Below are 19,735 nucleotides of genomic sequence, written 5' to 3'. Positions count from 1 at the left end.
GTGAACCGTGAAATTCTTTTCTTAATTTCCTTTTATAGTTCATATCATCTAGACACAACTGGCTTTTTAAAATATTATATTTTGATTCCTAAAGCCTTACTAAATTCATTTATTAGTTCTAATGGGAATTTTGAAAACAGGGGATCTTTAGGGATTTCTATGCCAGGCCAAGGCATCTGTGAATGGAAGTAATTGTACTTCTTCTATCTACTCTGTTTTGGAGGCTGTGCCATTGCTATTATGAACAGACAGAGTTAGTCTTGAACCTAGAGATCTGAGGCTCCATGCATACCAGACCACTGTCCTCTTCCCCTGGACTGCAGTCCAGCTGGACGGCCTTTAATTCAGTTTTTGCCTAGTTTCTCTAGCTAGGAATCACAGCTTCTTGAGAGATGTTGTGGTCTATGAAAATGAAAAGCTCTATGCCCCTTCTAAGCTACCTGCTGCTAATGTGACCATAAATGTGCTAAGCTATGACCCTGGCACCAACTGCTAGACTCTTTTTTCCCTTTTATTGGGTATTTTCTTTATTTACATTTCAAATGTTAACCCCTTTCCAGGTCTCCCCTCTAGAAACTCCCTATCTTATCCTCCCTCCCTCTGCTCCCCCACCCCCAGCCCCCCACTCCTGTCTTCCCACCCTGGCATTCCCCTATATTGGGTCATTGAACCTCCTCAGGCCCAAGGGCCTCTATTCTCACTGATGTCCAACAAAGCCATCCTCTGACACATATGCGGCTGAAACCATGGGTCCCTCCATGTGTACTCTTTGGTCTAGTCCCCGAGAGCTCTGGGGGTGTCTGGCTGGTTGACACTGTTGCTCCCCTCCATGGGGCTGCAAAACTCCCTCAGCTCCTTCAGTCCCTTCTCCAACTCCTCCATTGGGCCCCCGAGCTCAGTCTGATGGTTGGCTATGAGCATCTACCTCTGTATTTGTCAGGTTCTGGCAGATCGTCTCAGCAGACAACCATATCAGGCTCCTGTCAGCAAGCACTTCCCAGCCTCAGTAGTAGTGTCTGGGTTTGGTTACTGTATATGGGATGGATCCCCATGTGGGGCAGTGTCTCAATGGCCTTTCCTTCAGTCTCTGCTCCACACTTTGTCTCCATATTTCCTCCTGTAAGTATTTTGTTCTCCTTCTAAGAAACTCTGAAGCACACACACTTTGGTCTTTCTTCTTCTTGAGCTTCATGTGGTCTGTGAATTGTATCTTGGATATTCCAAACTTTTGGACTAATATCCACTTATCAGTGAGTGCACACCGTGGTGTTCTTTTGTCCTAAACTCTTAATGTGTATGAAGGAGGGAGTGGGAGGGTAAAGACAGAGTAGTGAGAGGAGAAAGACGGAAGGGGCAAGGAGGAGGGAGAGGAGGAGGAGGAGAAGATGGAGTGTAGACAAGCAAGCTATTAGTTCTTCTGTGAGGTGCCCCTGCTTCTGTAATTAGGTGCGGGTGTTCCTGCTCCTCAGGAAGCAATGGTGGTGTAGCAGAGCAAAGGTGTCTTAGCTGCTGCTCTGATGCTATGAGGAGATACCGTGAGCAAGGCAACTCTTATGAAAGAAACCATTTAGCCGGGAGCTTTGCTTAGTGTTTCAGTTATTGAGACCATTATTATCATGATGGAGTATGGTGGCATGCAGGCAGGTGCTGGAGCAGTGGCTGAGGCTAAATCCTCATACCCAGGCTGAGAGAGGAAGCCTCTGGACTTGGCATGAAACCTCAAAGCCCACCCCAGTGACACACTTCCTTCAACAAGGCCATACCTCCTAATCCTTCTAATCCTTTCAAATAGTACCACTAAGCATTAAAATATAAGAACCTATGGGGGTCATTCTTATTCACCATAAAAGGCTTCCATCCCCTTCATGCTGGCAGAGGTAATTTATCTCCCTAATTCAGGATAGGCCCTGTTTTGGTTAGAGTACAAATGAGCTCACTTGTTTTAACACTTCTTCCCTGATTGGTGGCATTGTTCAGAAAGGCTATAGAACTTTTAGAAGGCGGAGCTATGCAGCAGGAATTAGATCACTGGGGCTAGGACTTGATGTTTCATAATCCAGCCTGATGTTCTGTCTGCTCTCTACTAAACCATCTAGTAAACCCCCCTTCCCTCCATGACTTCCCTACCACAGTGACAATGGTCTCTCAAACTTTAAGCCGAAAGTACCACCCTTCCTCCCTTAAGTGGCCTCTTGTCAGGGTGTTTGGTGACAGCAATAAGAAAAGTAACTTCTTCAGGTAGCCTCCGAGAAAATGCACAGGACGCCATGCAATGTAAAGTTCCACATAGAAAGTAGTGACACCGTTTTGTCAATGGGCCTTTAGAAATGACATTGCTTGGTCTCCCTGGATTCTTGTGAGGACCCAAGTGAAATGAGGGGTTAGGAGTGTGGATATAAGTAAGGGACAAAGGCTCACTTCAAGGGTCCCCCTCCAAATGCTGTGGTGTGGTGAGGAGGGCAGCCAGCCAGGAGGATGCTGGCTTCGGATGGATTTGGTAGTCTCTGAGTGAGTGTGCTTGTTTTAACTCGGATGAACTGAGGGCTGTTGTATCCTGGTATCTGAAGGAAGTATGACTCTTCAGAGGGTTTGCGGTTTAAGTAAGTATCCTTGAGGTATCCGACTTCTAAAGAAAATTAATCAGCAAATGAGCATGTCTGAATGCAGGCAGCATGAGCCTGTAGACCGTGCTACTTCTGGAATAACAAAAGGCGAGAAGGACCCTTAAGGAAATGGGCTGGCTCAGAATTATGAATCACGGAGCCCATTTCTTACAGTGATTAATGATGAATCACTCTTTTAACTTTGGATGGAATAATGGGCTGCATCTGAGGAGCCCCATTAATCATCATGAGAATTAGGCTTCTGCCGATTCATTACTGCAGGGTCGACATGTGCTAAACAGTTGAGCGGGATTGCAGGAAGGGGTGAACTTTAGGCAAGGGCTGGCTTAAAGAATGCAAACATCAGGGGTCTTTTCTCGCCGCTGGGTGGGGTTGAGTGGAGAGGACGTCTCCTATGTCATCCCTCAACTGCTGCCTTCCAGAGGCGCAACAAAACACCAGCTACAAAGTCCTTAGGCTTTTAGATCCAGGGTCAGGACACAATAGACAAAATTGCCATGTATCATAAAAACCTGATACTTTCATTCATTTCTTGCTTTGCGTTAACAGTCTGCTGTACACTGGGCTGTCAGAAGGCATGAACGCCAGCAAAATGAGCTTATCCTTCTTCTCGAAGAACAAAATCACTCCTGCTAATTTTCTTCTTTTCTGAAGATGTCTTGGTATAGATAATAAAAACCCAGGCTGCAGGCAACAGAAGGGAGAAACCTGGTCTATATAAAAGGAAGTCAGATTGGATTCGTCGTTTGGCCAACTTCAAAGCCCCTGAGCTGAAAAGAGGGTTAACCAGTTGTTCCGACAGATTTAAACCAAGGGACTTCAAAGGGACAGGCAGTGTGCACAGCTATTTGGCGTTGGACAGAAGTGATGGGAACCCCTAGGGAATGTCATGTAGTCCTTGACTCAAGTAGATGCGATTGTCATAGGATAAAAATCACACCTAGATCACAAAGGCTGCACATTGCTTAATGTCGTTAGCTCCAGTGGTCTTGTTGAGTCATGATTTCCATTCCAGTCACCATCTGGACTCTTACCTTGCCCGACAGAATACAGTTTTTAATGTGTTTTTTAAAGGATTATATACAGCTTTAATTTTTTGTAGTAAAAGAATAATTGTAATAGACATATTTTAAAAGTAAATGCTTTTGTCAGTACTTATGAGAAGGAATGAAGAAGTGCTTAGCACATACAGAGCTACTATATGTAGCTTATGCCTACCAATAGGCTTTGCAGACAGATGCTGTTATGGGACTTCAGTGGCTTCATAGCTGACTTCTCTGTCCCCACGTCCTTTCTCAATCAGCCCATTTTTCATACCTGACAGAAAGAACCCCTGAAGGCAGAAGACGTCTGAATCCTGCCTTCAGTGAGACCCTAGTGGGGCAAAGGTCCTGGGTCCTCATCTCCAACCATCTTAGGCAGTCAGCATGGAGGAGGGGGAACAAGGTGACCGTCTACAGTCATGTACACATACCCCTTCAAGACAAACTGCCAGGCTTGTAGAAAGTGAAACTTGCAAGTGACCAACTAAAACATACTTCAAGGCATAGCTAAAGGTATATTTTGCAAGGTGTGGTGACATATGCCTTCCCTCTCCAGTATAAAACATTTAATGTTGAACTTTTTAATTATATCTGAAGAACGAGTTCATTCAAGAAAAAGAAATCTCATTTGGATTCTTTCTTTTAAACATTTACAAGAAGGAAATAAGAGCAGGATATCAGCTTATTATATTCCAGAGGATACATGACCATACACAAACACACACCCAGATACATTGTCAGACATGATAAATAGCAACAAGACTGTGAAGACAAGGAGGAAGCGTTATAGACGTATTGTTGTCTTCCTCTCACCTTAGATAGTTGTCTACTCAGTCAGAAGGGATTCTATGCAGCATCAGTAGGGTCTATCAGCAGTGAACACTACTTGGAAATGTATGGTTCTGTAAGTGAAAGCTTTAAGCTTTAGGCTTTCACTGCCACTTCAGTAAAAATATATTGCTACTTTTAAAAAGTGTTTGCAAATTTTTAGATTGTAATACAATTACATTATTCTGCCCTATCCTTTCCTATTTCCAAACCCTTCTACACACACACCCATCCCACTTTCTGTCAAATTTATAGCCTCTTTTTTTCTTTAATAGTTGCTGTTGCTCTGTGTATATTCCTAAATATATAATAAATACCTTTAATCCCGGTGCTTGGGAGGCAGAGGCACACAGATTTCTGTAAGTTTAAGACAAGCCTGCTCTAAATAGAAAGTTTCAAGTCAGCCAAGGGTTATGCAGTGCCACCCTGCTTCAAACAAAACAAAAATGACAAGAAGAACCAAGATAAAAATTCAAGACAAAGAAAGAAAACAAAACAATGATTTAGCTTATTTTTTAAGAGAGTAAGGAAGAGAGAGAGAGAGAGAGAGAGAGAGAGAGAGAGAGAGAGAGAGAGAGAGAGAGCATGTGTGTGTGTGTCTGTCTGTCTGTCTGCACCCAACTGTATATGCCCTTGGAGGTCAGAAGATGGGGTCGATCCCCTGCAGCTGGAGTTAGAGTTACAGGTGGTTGGGAGCTTCTGAGAACTGAATCTGGGTCCTTTGTAAGAGCAGTGTGCATTCTTGACCACAGAGTGAGCTCTCTAGGCCCACTTTATTTACTTTCGAATACATTTTCTTAATATTAAAAATAACCATTTTCATGTAGAATGTCCCAAAGAGGAGGGGTGGAGGGAGAGGGGGACGGGGAGGGAGAGGTGGAGAGAGAGATCTTCAAACTCCAAACACTTTGGGATCACCAACTACAGGGCGACAGACTAGGACAAAGCACAAAGGGCAGCTGTGGTGTGTGACCCACAGCAACGCAAACGCAATTATTTCTCCACTTTGAGTTTTACTTCCTTACATCTGGGGTCTCGGATGCTTTCCTGATCCTGTTGCTGCAGGTGAGCTGGCCTTGGCTTGCTGAGCCAGCAGCACCCCTGAGCTGTAGCACTGTTAGAGGCTGGCACCATTTGTCCTGTCTCTCCTTGCTTCTTACACCCCTCCCTTCAGCAGTTGAGCAGATGAGTGCTCTAGAGGGGGCTTTGAGGGCTCTTGGTTAGGGTTTGTCTTGTTGAACTGTGTTCAAACATGAAGCCAATACCAGGACTGACAAACAGTAAGGCTGGGGCATAGATACTCGCTGAAAAATAACATAATCCCAACAACGTGTAGGCAACACCAGGGGGGGGTGGGGGGTGGGGTGGCTAGTGCTTTAATAGCCAGGAGAAAGATCTCTGATAAAACCGAAAAGGTGGGAAAGAGAACAACATATTTAAAAAGGGCTTAACTTCAGAAGGTAGAAGTGTGGTTTGGAAGGCACAAAAGGCCGTACCGGCGGAGGATTGGACACCTGGACAAAGAGCTCTGCGTTCAGGCCTGTGCATTACACCAGGAAGCAGGTGCCAGAACCTGAGTAGGCGTCGGAGGGTGGCAGCTCCGAGCTCCAGGCAGGATGACAAGCAGCTCGGGTGCAGATGGCTTGGACGGAAACCCACAGGGACAGCTGGGTTCCGTTCGGCTCTATTCTTCAGAGACTCGGCCGTGGAGGTTTTCTTGGCTAGGCCTCCAGGTACTGTGGAGCTCGGAGATAAGCATCAACGCCTCTCTGCTCTCTGGGCTTCTCCATTACACTGAGAAGAAAAGACAGGCTTTAGGGTTTGGAAGCCTGTTGCCGAGCAGAAGGCCAGGTTCCCAGGGCTCATTGGAAGGAACGGGCGAAAAGCTGGCTTGTGATTGCATGGTTACCTGTGATAACACGCCAGGCAGGAAGGCTCAGGCCACAACTGACACTTACTTCAGAGAAAGGGACCTCGGATGTCCCCTGAAATCAGGGGGAGTATCTTCTCTTAGAAATTGTCCTGCTGGGCTTTAGGCACTACTGCTAACTGTTATTTCCATAAAGCAGTACAGATAAAAATGAAGGCAATTCAAAACTCGAGTTACAGACTAGCAAGTTACAGTCTGAAGATTAGACAGCATTGCTGTCCGGGAGCTTTTGTTTTTCCTTCCAAACCAAATTAAATTTTATCATTTGGTTCTTAGTCTAGGAAGAGTCAGATGCTTTGGGCTGCTTATACAAAACATCCTGCCTGAGTAATTGGTGAACGTCAGAAATCATTGCTCATAAAATCGGAAGTCTCGGAAGTCCTGCATCAAGACACTGGAAGTGTCTGTGTCTGATGACGGCTCAGAGACTGACTCTTTTTCTCCTGGTGGAAGTGATGGCATCTTTCCACCCTCTTTTGGAAGGACACTAGCCATGTTCTTGGTGGTTGCCTCTATTTGATCTCACATTCTAAAGGCCCCGCCCCAATGTCATCACCTCGGGGCTTAGTTTTAACACGTGAGTTTGGAGGCACACAAACGAAGTGTAGCAAAGTCCAAACCAGGGAGGGTAGGGCGTTTTCTTTGAAGACAAGTATACCCTTTGTTTGCAATCCCCATTTTTCCAATGATGTGACTTGGTGCCAAAATTCTAGCAGGGGACTCAAGCAGGAGTGTTGCGTGAACATCTTTGTAGCATCTTCCCGTTGTCCGGAGTTCAGAGTTTGACGCCTTAGCTTGTCCTTTGCACTGAGCCTCGTGGTGAAGCAGCAGTTTTACGTTCGTTTGCCTTGTATGCTGGAATCTAAGTCATTCGTTGAGTAGTCACTGAGGGTTTAAGGAAGCACTCTTTCAGGCATTTGGGATTTGTCAGGCAACAATACAGAATAAGTTCCTCTGCCCAACATTTAGTACAATGAAATTTGCAATGTTAGCTGATAAATAGACTCCAACCAAGTTTCTCCTTTCCTATGAAAGTGATGGTGTCTGAGTCAAACTTTTCTGAGCCATGCATTACTGTTGATCTTGTAATTCTAGTATAAGATGGCTTCACAGAACTCTACTGCAGTCCATTTTCATCTCAAGGTCTCTGTCTGTCTTAGTATCTGTTTCCTCCCCATCTTTCTCAGGATCTGCCTATCATCAGGTAATGTGTACCTCCCTAAGAGTATTTGGAAGAAAACATGAAGATTAGGCAAGATTGTTGTCAGAAACTGTTTTTTTTTTTGTTTTTGTTTTTGTTTTTAAGTATTTGTTTCTTAGTCTGTGAAGAGCCTCAGTTGCTGTGGGCTGCTTATACAAAATGTCTTTGGTTATGCTTTCACGTGTAAGCCCAGGTGAAGCTGTTGGAACCTCAAAGATCATAAAGATTTAGTCAGATTAAATACAAATCTTCATCCAGGATTGTTACTTTGTCCTAATTTAGCATTCCCTTCTTTCTGTTTGTAACCTTCCATGTAATACATCTGTTTGCATCTGTCTGTTTATTACGAGTGGAATCTGGATTTACTGTGTTAGAAAGATCTTTCTTCTGTACTGGGCAGGCAGAACCGCTGAGTTAGGGGCCAAGCTTGCTCCCAAGTCAGCTTCTTATTTCAAAGTGCTCCTCTCTGTTGAGCCGTAAGCAGGATCACAGTGCATCCAGCAGAGGCAGATGGTGCTTGGCTTCACAGGTGCCTGAAGGAGGAGAGGGTCTCCCTAGGATCTGCACACATCCTTTTCCATTTGGGATTTCCTCTGGATGAGACCGCAGTCTGAGGAGCTGCTATGATGGAGAAGGCCATATCTGATTCTCATTAATTCTTTTAGTAACTTCTGTGAGACTCTGTTATTCTCTTTTGCAACATAATGAAAATACCACTTTAAAGATCTAACCGAAGATATTTCCTTAAAAGTGCCGGGCACCTGGAGCTGATTATAGTGGCTAGCTGTAGGCTTCCTTCTAATTTAGAACCTGAGAATATGACATCAACTAAACTTACCACGTTGGATGAGCACCAGGTATTTTTAGTTCTAATATATAACTAGACCATAGAATATAAAATAAAATGAAAAGGACATGTCTCTATAGGTGTAGATGCTTTAACGCAAATATTGCACAGGGACACAATTCTACAAAAAATTACCTCATTGTTTACTTGAAATCTACGTTTTAAAAGACACTAGAGCCCACCTCACTGCTTCCCTTAACTTTTTCATTGCCCTGGGGTGGGGGACAGGGGTTGCTGCTGGTAATTCCCAGTTGCTCTTTTCTATTTAGGTCTCCAAGAAAGGGGAAATAATGCACTCGGGAAGTTAATCCTGCCTCCCATCATTACATTACCAACAGGGCAGGCAGTGGTCCTGACAGCCAGGAGACACAATTCATCCAGGAGAAACCAATGTGGGCACAGTTGGTGAGCTGCCCTTCGGCCCAGGCTGCCAGCACACTCCACTAAGAAGGCCTCCTCCCAATTCTCCTGCTCATAGAATCCCCAGGAAAGCCAACTAAATACAACCATCAATGGAGGTAGAATCCCCCTTTCTCGGATTAAAATTTTCTAAGGTTTAAAAACCTCCGATGGCATTATAATTTTTTAATTTACAAAAGTTAAAACAACACAGCTTAAAATTTCCTTTGTTAACCACTTCTTAAGTGTAAAGTTCAGTTGTGTTATGTGTATTGACGGTGTTGTGCAACCAGCGTCTAGACGGTTTTTATCTTGCAAAACTGCTTCTCTGGACCCATTAGGCAAGCCTCTCTATTTCCTGCCTCCCCCATGGGCTGGCAACCATCCTAAATGCTTTGCATCTTTAGGAACTTGGCGACTCTAAGTGCCTTGCATAAGTACAACCATAAGATATTACAGCTATTAAAATATTTATATGGAATTTTGATTGAAGTTACATTAAATTTATAGACTTTAAAAGAGACTTGATAATGAATTTTGCTATAAGTTACCACAGGAGTCCCTTAAGGTCAACCCTGCAGATTTCTTATTGAGTACCACCTAGGCGTTTTGTGTTTTTGATTGCTCTTTCTTCTCCACCATGCTGGGGCTACATCTAGGCTGTAACACTTGCTAGACCAGTATTCTTTGCTCTTTTTCTTCTGAGGTCAGATCACATGCAGATTCATCAGTTTCAAACTCCCTCTGGAGCTGAGGTTGGTCTTGAACTCTTCATCTTCCTTCCTCTGACTCTCCTATGCTGGGTGGGCTTAGGAGTGCACCAGATGCCTGTTTCTCTCTTGCCTTTTATGATTGAAATCTTCTCATTATATTTCAAATTGCTTTTTTTTAAGGAACAGGAAAAAGAAAATGATATTGTACAATCCTATTGCCACTACAAGATGACTACTGCTATTAAAAGTCACCCCCTCCAACATACACTCATCCTTGCAGTTCCAAACACTGTTTCCAAACACATACTAGTGAATTTCTGCTCTAATCATAAGGACGTTTTCAGACAAAACCATGAACTTGCTGTATTAGATTCATTGCTACATTCTTTAGTAAATTTGCTACATTTCACTATTGAATTTGCTAACACTGTGTGCAATTCTTTTCAGTTGCAGGTAAGAGTCGGACTATCATTTTCTCTCTTGGTATTTGTAAGATAGTTTATTAGAGTTTGCTATATTGGTTGCACTGTAATGAACATTTCTATCATTTTGAAAGCTTTGGAGTAATTCAAGTAGACAGAGCTATCAGACTACATTTTCTTTAAAGGCTTGAAATACTTAGCCAAGTGAAGTCCTGTAGATAGTACAAACACATACAGGCTGTAAGTTAGAATCAACACCCTGGCTGCCTCACTTTTTAAAAGACTCAGGGCACAGATCAGCTTCTCATATTATTGAAAGATAGATAAACATCCAAGACTATTGAGGCAGCAAGGCCGGTGAGTGCTGGAGCAGGTTTGGAGTCTGCTGTTGCCCAATGACTTGGCTCACCTCTGTAAAGTGGGGATAGCCATGGAACTGTCACACATGGCAGGGTTGGAGGTGCTGTCAGTGAATAGCATCCACCTAGCAAATACAGGCACCAGGCCCAGCACTGAGACACAGCACGAGAAATGGGGGTAGCCCACACAAATAAGCAATAGCCAAGCAGGCTGGTCTAAAAAACAGTTTTGTTAATTCTTGGCAAATTTCATACATTATATTTTGACCACTTCTATTCCTTCCCTCCTCTTCTCCCAGGTCCACCCATCATTCTATAGTTACCCAACTCCATGTCCTCATTCCTCTCCTTTTGTTTGTTTATTTTTTTATTCATGCAGTATAATCATGCTGCCTATGCATTCCTGAGTGTGTGACCATCCCCTGGAACACATGAGACCTGCCAGGAGCCATAGCCTTCAACAAAATGCACCCAGTCTTATTTGAACAAGCTGTTTGTCAGTCTCTGGAAGGCTCCCGACACTATCATCAGTAACCTGGGGCATCTGGTACATGGAACATCAGTTTGGGAAGACAGCCTTCCCTGCATCCTTCTGCACTGACTATAATGACATTCAGAGCAGCTGACGCTTTGCTTGCAGCTCCGGACCATGGGAGCGTCCCACAAACACTACCTTACAGAGGAAGCCTGTGGTCTTAGGGGAATGAGGTGCCACAGCAAATAAGACAGAAGACAAGAAAGTACACCAGGTACTTGTGTGACAACAGATGATTCTTATAGTCTTTCCCAATCTCCGAGTTTATTCCTCTGTAACTTGTATAACAGTGTGTATCCTAAAATTTTAGCCACTTAGCTGTAGAAAAAGGCAAGCTATGGCAAAGTGCGAACTATGATGGCTCAGTGGTTAAGAGCACTTGCTATTTTTGAAGCGGATATGCCACATTGAGTGGCTCACAATTGCTTATCACTTCATTTCTAGAAGAAATTGTGCCCCCTTCTGACCCCTATAGCCAGACACCTGCACACACATGGAGCACATATATACACCCAAGCACACAACACATACATATGAAATAACAAATACATCCTTAAAGATTCTCAAGCACAAAAAACTAAAGGCCCAAGATTATGAAAGAGGTTATTTATATAACTGTGTATGTATACACACACACACACACACACACACACACACACACACACACACATATCATTGCAGAAAATCTTGAATCATCTTAGCCCTTGGTCAAAGTATCCTAAGGCACAAGGCACAGTGTATGTGTGTGTGTGTGTGTGTGCATGTGTGTGTGTGTGTGTGTATGTGTGTGTGTATGTGTGTGTGCGTGTGTGTGTGTGCGTGTGTGTGTGTGTGTATGTGTGTGTGTGTATGTGTGTGTGTGTGTGTTATTTACACCAGGTGTCAACTACCTCTCTGTGAAAAGGGCTAGGTAGTAAATATATTTGGTTTTGTGGCCTTTAGGAGATATTCACCTCTGTCTCAGGCTGAAGAAGTCACCACACACTACACAGAAATGAATGACGTTGGCTGAGTTCCAAGAAAACTTTCTGGATACTGCAGTGTGGGTCATTTTCACATGTCATGAAATTATACTTGTCTCCTTCAATCATTATATAAGGGTCAAAAGCCCCCTATAGTAGCTTGTAGGCCATGCAACAGTAGATGTTGGAACGCTCTCTTGCTGCTCCCCGCTCTACCAGCCACTACACCACTCTTTGGTAGAATCATCTGCACTCACAGATGTTAAACTCAATGGCAGAAGAGCCTGATGCAAATTCAGCGAAGCACCACTGAAGCAAGCGACTTGCCTGGAAATCTCCCACGCTCTGAGCCAACTGAACCCTCTCCACGGTTGCTCACAAGGAATGACTTCATCAGAGATGAAGAATGCCCAAGCCACTTTGCAGTCAGAGAATGGGTCAAAACAAAAAACAAACAAACAAACAAAAAACCCACCAGTCAGCTTTTGGTTTTGTTTTGTGGTGTTGTGGATCAAATCCTGAGCCCTGTGCAGCTACTAGTGAACCACAACGTCCCTCAGTTGCTTTGGGTACTGATGAAGCTGCACATTAGCAAGCTACTTGCTAAACAACGCTTCTTTCCCTTTGAGAAAGATGGTGACCGCCTCATGCATCATTCTGAGGTCTTAAGGAATAGTTGTAAATGAAACATGTCTACCAAGAGGTCTAGGAATTGTCAAAAGAATTCCTGATGTACAAAGCATCATAGAAATAGTTAGAGAAATCAGGCGACCTTGTAGTGCTCTCAAGTGAAGAATTATTTCTTGTCTCTGTGCTTTGAGAGTTAATTATCCATTTAAGTCATTCTACATTTAAAAAAAAAAAGCAAAAGCAAAAGAACAGAAGTTCTGGTGCCTTTCTATGAGTATCTGTGGTGGTGGAAAGCCAGAAGGTGCGTTTTGAGTGCCAAGAAAGCATTACGCAGTCTTCTGGATTGTCATTTTTTATCACCGATGGCACAGGAGAACCTGGACAGTTTTAACCTTCTAAAAAGGCTGCATCATTTCCCCAGTAGACAATTTTGGAAACACCCCAGCCCTTGGTAGGAAACGCATTAAGGCATAAGGACACAGGAGCTGGCAGGATAGAGCCTTTGCCTTGGAGTTTAGTTCTTAGGCATTAGGACTAGTTGAACCACAGTGTTCTCATGAGCGAAATGAAGCTGACAGGCTGATAGGTATCTCTCACCAACATTGCTAAACAAAATGAGGCGTCCTGTGGAAGATAATTAGTACACTGTCTGGTACCTGGTAAGGATAAAAATGGTAGTTCTTATCATCTTGACAATTGGACTTACTATGTGCATCCATGCTTGTGTGTACAGGTATGTGCCTCTTTGTATGTGTACATTCATGCATGTGTTGGACTATGTCTCATAAAAATCACTGAAACTTGTGACAAACAAATATGCAACCAGTTTGGGAAATAAAACTCTCATAAAGGCTTCATGGCGTCTGTGGAGGAGTCAGAATTTGAATGAACAGACACTGTGGCCTGTGAGATCAAAGAAAGATGGGAGCATTTAAAGCGTGTTCTTTGCTGTCAAAGCAAACTGCGTGCAGAAGCATCAGAGCAGATCACAGCAGACACCATACCCATCCATCCACTCACGTGCATCGATACAGCTGGAAGTATATTCTGTGCTTATGTTGTTTAAGGTAGCGTAGCATGGAACTTCTTGAGCTTTATAGTGAAATAAAAGCACACAAATGTATGGAGTGTACTTAGATTGGAAAAGTTGCCTCCTGGAAGAAGGCTGGGGACATGGAGACATGGGAATGCAGCAGCATATAGGAATAGCTGATACAGTGAACGGTAAGGAATTGGAACTAAGATGCTGCCGTGCCCATGGGACATGAGCACTTAACCTTTGGCACAGATCTCTTCTGGGTGAAATGCTAAAACCTCAGAAGAGACCAAAGCCAGTCATAGTGGCGTGGTAGTCACCTTTCCGTTTGAGAGAGCTTATAGAGGGGGAAGGCTCATTTTGAATTCCAGGCTTGGAGGTTTCACTTTATGGCCATTTGGCATTTGGTCTCCTTTGGCATCCCTGACTTCCCAATATGCAGAAGCACACGTGGGTCCTCTCATGGCTGAGAGACCAACAAGGGAGGGAAAGGGGCTCGAATCCCCAGTGAGCAGAGGTCCACTCGGCTCCACTCTTACAAGTTCTACCACCTTTCAGCAGTGCCACCGGCTGAGGGACAGGCTCCAGTGACCCTTTCCAGGTTCCAGTATCTGATAGTATCTAGCTCTAGTAGGACTGAATGAAGTTTCAGAGATGACCCAGGTAAAGGGAGATAATTTGAGTATGTCCTCTTAATCTGTGTGTCCTCCTAAGGACGGAGCAGAGGAGGCAGAAAGACTGTGGGAGGGACTCTGTCATAAGTTCCTGTCACTCAAAACCACTCACATACACTCATGATTGCCTCATATACAAAGTACTCATCGCCACAGGTACGGCAGGGGAATAAGACCTGTACTCATGGCCCTCAGAGTTGTGGTAAAACCAGATTATTTCGAGGTGCTCAGGCTGGGAGTAGAACTTGCCTGGTTTTATTCCTGCAGCTTAGGGGCCAGCTTTCCAAATTCATCATTCGGCTCCCTTGTATCCTGAATCCTACTTATTATTTCTTACGAGTAAAACCTACTGACACCTGCCCGACTCACACCTGCAACTCCAACCCTAAGAAGTCTGAGTCTTGAGGGCTGTGGCAAGTTTGAGGTCAGTCTGAGCTGCAGAAAGACACCTTAGGTGGGGGTGGGGGTGAGGCAGGGGGGGTGGGAAGAGGAACAAAGAACAGCAAACCAGGAAATGAAAGGCGACGTGAGAGCTTGATCTTATGACTTCTCAGAAGGCGGTGAATGTGATAAGGCTTTCCCACCAGAGGAAGGGGCAGTTCCGAAAGAACATGATTAGATGGTGTTAGTCACCAAGGGAAGGCTCTTGAGAGAAGCCACAGCCCCTCCCCCACATCTGTTGCCCTTTCTGAAAGACTCTGACAGTTCGAAGCACCAAAATGTTACTGTCTTCCCTATTAACATTTGTGGTTTCTTCTAGTTTTATGAGTTTGTCTGCTTTTTAACAAATTAGTAAAAACCAGAGAGATACGTGATGCTTTAAAAAGTTTATAATTCAGACCTTCTTGTCTAGAAAAAGAGAACATTAATTCCACCAGTGATTTTGTAACTTCCTTAAATCTCTTGTTCCTGATACAGAACAAAAGTCATTGACGTTTTAAGACCAGAAAATTGCAACAAATACATTTTTAATTATGGCAAACTAAAAAAATATGAATAGTGATGCTTTAAATTATTCCTCAACCTCTCATTTCTAATGAACAATGTTTCAAAGAAAAATACATTTTAATTCTTAAAAAAGATTTATTTATTTATTTATTTATTAATTTATTTACTTATTGTATATGAGTACACTGCAGCTGTCTTCAGACACACTAGAAAGGGGCATCAGATTCCATTACAGACGGTTGTAAGCCACCATGTGGTTGCTGGGAATTGAACTCAGAACCTCTAGAAGAGCAGTCTTAGCTGCTGAGCCATGTCTCCAGCCCTACATTTTGGTCTTTTTTTAAAAAAAATTCTATGGTTTTGAAATTACTGGAAATAGTCTCTTATTATTAGTTTAACAAGAATCTTTTTACACTCCCAAATTGGCAAAGTATCTGTCAGGGTGATTTTATCATTCCTTTGTAGAGTATTATGGATTTTATTGTTTCATTTTTATTAAAAAAATAAATTTGAATATAATTACATTTCTTCACTTTATCCCTGTCCTCCATGCAATCCCTCCCATTCCCCTCCCACTTCCTCTCAAATTGATGGCCTCTTCATGATTATTATTGTTACATATATATGCATTAATATATAAATATATCCTGCTAAATCCATGGCTTGGATGTATATGTTTTCATGACAGACTCACTTTGTATTGGACAGCCCATTAGGAAGCTGATTGGCCAGAGGCTAATTCCCCCTCTCTCCACAGTCATGAGTTGCCTGGAGTTCTTTGTTTAGGAGGTGAGACACAGATTTCTCCCTTCCACTTACCGGGTCTATTGATATTTACTTTATAGCCATATTGTTGAGGTATCATTACGAAGCGTCCGTGCCTTTTCTAAGAGGCATAAGCTCACAGCAGACTTTCTGGTCCTCTGGATCTAATAATGCCCAGGGATTAAGCCCAACAGAGAACAGTCCAGTGCAAGGCAGCAACCACAGCTGTATTTTGGCCAGCCTGGGATTCTAGCCTTTTGATCCATGTTTACACTAGAGCTTTGCCCCTGTGCTGGAGTGGCCCCATGACCACACCAGACAAAAAGCAAGTTGGAGCAGGGCGGGGTAGATGTGGGGGAGGAGGAGGGTGGGTGTGGGGGTTGGGTTTGGGTGTGGGGGATGGGGGGCAATGGTGTCTTTTTTTCTTCAATCCAAACATAATAAGAAGAAAGAATGGACTTTGGTTTGATTCTCAGAGATGGTTAAAAAAACAAAAAACAAAAAACATCTTGTTCTGATACAACAAAAGCAGAGACAAAAAGACTTACCTTCAGTGCAAATGTTACTTAATCTTAAAAGAAACGGACACAAGGCAGTCATTAAAAACAGGGAGCCAGTAAAATATCTCCAGGGCAAGTAGCTAGCAGGATGGCTTTCCCCTGGAGGCTACCTTTTCACACTTAAATCTTATTAAAGAACAGCACTGGAAAAACCTTTGGTCACTGACTAAGTTTTAAAACAGTGTTTCTAACTAACACAGGAGACAACATTTACATTCAGAGCAGCTCATAGATTACAGGACTTGATGCTGATGTTGCAAGGAACAGGGTGTGCTGTCTGTGTGTAGTCCTCGTCTGACTGGCCATGACTGCTGTACATTGCCTTAAAGACGAGGAACTTCCTTGCTTGTACATGGAACATAATTGTCTTTATCTGTTAAAAATCATTGGTTTTAGCCATTGATCTTTTTTTCCTCTTAAATTTGTCCATTTTCTCTAGGATTCCAGACTCCAGTGAGTTAATTTTGTTCGTGGAGATCCTTCTGTGAACACTCAGACTCTGGCACATAAAATGCCCCACTCGCAAGTAAGCAGGACCTGAACGAGAGGGGCAAGGGGAAAGGGGAGCTCCTGCAAGAGCTGACAGCAAACAGTGGCAGATGTCAGTGGAATGCTGGCTCACTGGGACAGAAGCAGGGTGCCGAACACTTCAGGGACACTTCATCAGAGCTCTCCAGCATGCCTCTCGGCAGCTAAGGCTACTTCTCCAAACTGATGGCAATGTGGATGAGGACGCATACAGAGACGAAGCAAACGTCACAGGGTCATAGGGTCAAAGGACAACCTGGGATAATAGAAAGCCAGGGCTCTCTTCTGCAGCCAGTTCCCTCTGCTGCCTTCTCCTTCCTGAGCCCTATACAAAGCACTCAGTTTAGTATCGAAGTGACCCTTGTGGCTGTCAGGGGTGCTGGGGACAAAGTAGGAGCAGGATATGGCAGCTAGATTCAGAGAGTCACACACAACAAGACTTATGCAGAAAGGGTTCCTCAAAATGACAGGGAGAAAGGCAATAGCTGGGTAGCCCCACATTTTGGCTTGTTTGTTTCAGTTATGTTACTTTCCTCATGAAGTTTTAGTGGAAAGAGACATCACTGAGATTTCCTCGAAAACCCCTTTAAAGTCCAACATCCCATGTTGCCTCAAAATATGGCTCTCAAAACAGAGGCAAAACCCTCTCCTTGTTAGGACGTCTGAAATAAACAGTCAGCAATTTTCTAACACTTGTTTAACTTAGTCCAGAGGGAATTTTTTCTAATGACAAAGGCTTCATTGGCTCACTGTTTTATTTCAGGGTCAGAACAAGAGCCTACTTAGTACCCACAAGGCTTGCTAGGAGGGAATCTTAACAGGGGATATGCAAATACGCCACAGAGATTAATAGTGAGACCCAGCGCTGAGCCACACAGGATGAACTATGGTGACAGATAATATATTTCAGTTTGAATTTTCAACATTATATAAATGTTCTTAATTAATATTAAAACAACAATTAATGATAAATGAAGCAGTGTGTCTTTCAAGGGCATTAGGTTTTTTGTTTTATTGGTTTTTTTTTCTCCCCTCTCTGATTCCAAATGTAATACAGATTAAGATTCAGCCATGGCTTTCAGTCAGTATACAAGGAGTTAGAGATTACCTGCTCTGACACTTCCCTGCATCCTGTGGAGGTTTGCCCTCCCATACTGACAGAGACTACCCTGCATTTCCACTTCCTTTCTCCTTTTCTTCATCCCTTTCTCTTATGAGAGTACACACCATCAGAACATAGGAAATAGTCAATGAATTGTCAACATTGTCCAAACTGTTATGTGCAGCAGCATTTTTTCCAATATCGAGGCCATAGATGATAACTAGTTTTGTGTCCAGTGAAATTGTTTGTTCTTAGAAGCAGTGAAGTGGAGTATAACATATAACAATCATAGAACCTGTATTGATTTTTGTATTATAAGGGCCAGAAACATAACTTCTTCTTCTTTTTTTTTTTATTTTGAAAGAACAGAGTTTGCCATGCACTTCCACATCGCTTTTCATCACTGAAGGAAGTCAGGACCGGAACTCACACAGGGAAGAAATGATGTGGAGGCAGTGGAGGGGTACGGCTTATGCTGCTTACTGACGTGGTCTTCTTGTTTTCCTTAGCCTGCTGTCTTATGGAACTTAGGACTACATTCCAGGGGTGGCCCCAACCACAGAGGATCAGGCCCTCCCATGCCAATAACCAATTAAGAAAATGCCCTACAATCTTACCTGCAGCCAGATTTTTTCCCATTGTTTATTAGATATTTTCTTTATTTACATTTTAAATGTTATCCCCTTTCCTGGTTTCTCCTCTGAAACCCCCCCTGTCCCATCCCCCCTCTCCCTGCTCACCAACCTACCCACTCCCACTTTCCTGTCCTGGCATTTTCAAACACTGGGCCATTGAGCCTTCACAGGACCAAGGGCCTCTCCTCCAAATGATGACCAACAAGACCATCACCTGCTACATATGGGGCTGGAGCCATGGGTCCCTCCATGTGTGCTCTTTAGTTGGTGGTTTAGTCCCTGGGAGCTCTGGAGGTACTCGTTGGTTAATATTGTTGTTCCTCCCATGGGGCTGCAACCTCCTTCAGCTCCTTTGGTCCTTTCTCTACCACCTCCATTGGAGACCTTGTGCTCAGTCCAATGGTTGGCTGAGAGCATCCACCTCTGTATTTGTGAGACACTGGCAGAGTCTCTCAGGAGACAGCTATGTCAGGCTCCTGTCAGCAAACACTTGTTGGCATCCACAACAGTGCCTGGATTTGGTGACTATATATGGGATGGATCCCCAGGAGGGGCAGTTTCTGGATGGCCTTTCCTTTAGTCTCTGCTCCACACTTTGTCTTTGTATCTCCTCTCATGGGTAATTTGTTCCCCCTTCTAAGAAGGACCAACATATCCACACTTTGGTCTTCCTTCTTCTTGAGGTTCTTGTGGTCTGTGAATTATATCTTGGGTATTTCAGGCTTCTGGGATAATATCCACTTATCAGTGAGTGCATACCATGTGTGTTCTTTTGTGACTGGGTTACCTTACTCAGGATGATATTTTCTAGTTCCATCCATTTGCCTAAGAAATTCATGAATTTGTTGTTTTTAATAGCTGAGTAGTACTCCATTGTGTAAATGTACCACATTTTCTATATCCATTCCTCGGTTGAAGGACATCTGGATTCTTTCCAGCTTCTGGCTATTATAAATAAGGCTGCTATGAACATAGTGGAGCATGTGTCCTTATT

Source organism: Mus caroli, unplaced genomic scaffold (assembly GCF_978045245.1).
Source record: "Mus caroli unplaced genomic scaffold, Mus_caroli_1 scaffold_6, whole genome shotgun sequence".
NCBI classification, from domain to species: Eukaryota; Metazoa; Chordata; class Mammalia; order Rodentia; family Muridae; genus Mus; species Mus caroli.
This window is presented reverse-complemented; position numbering follows the sequence as displayed.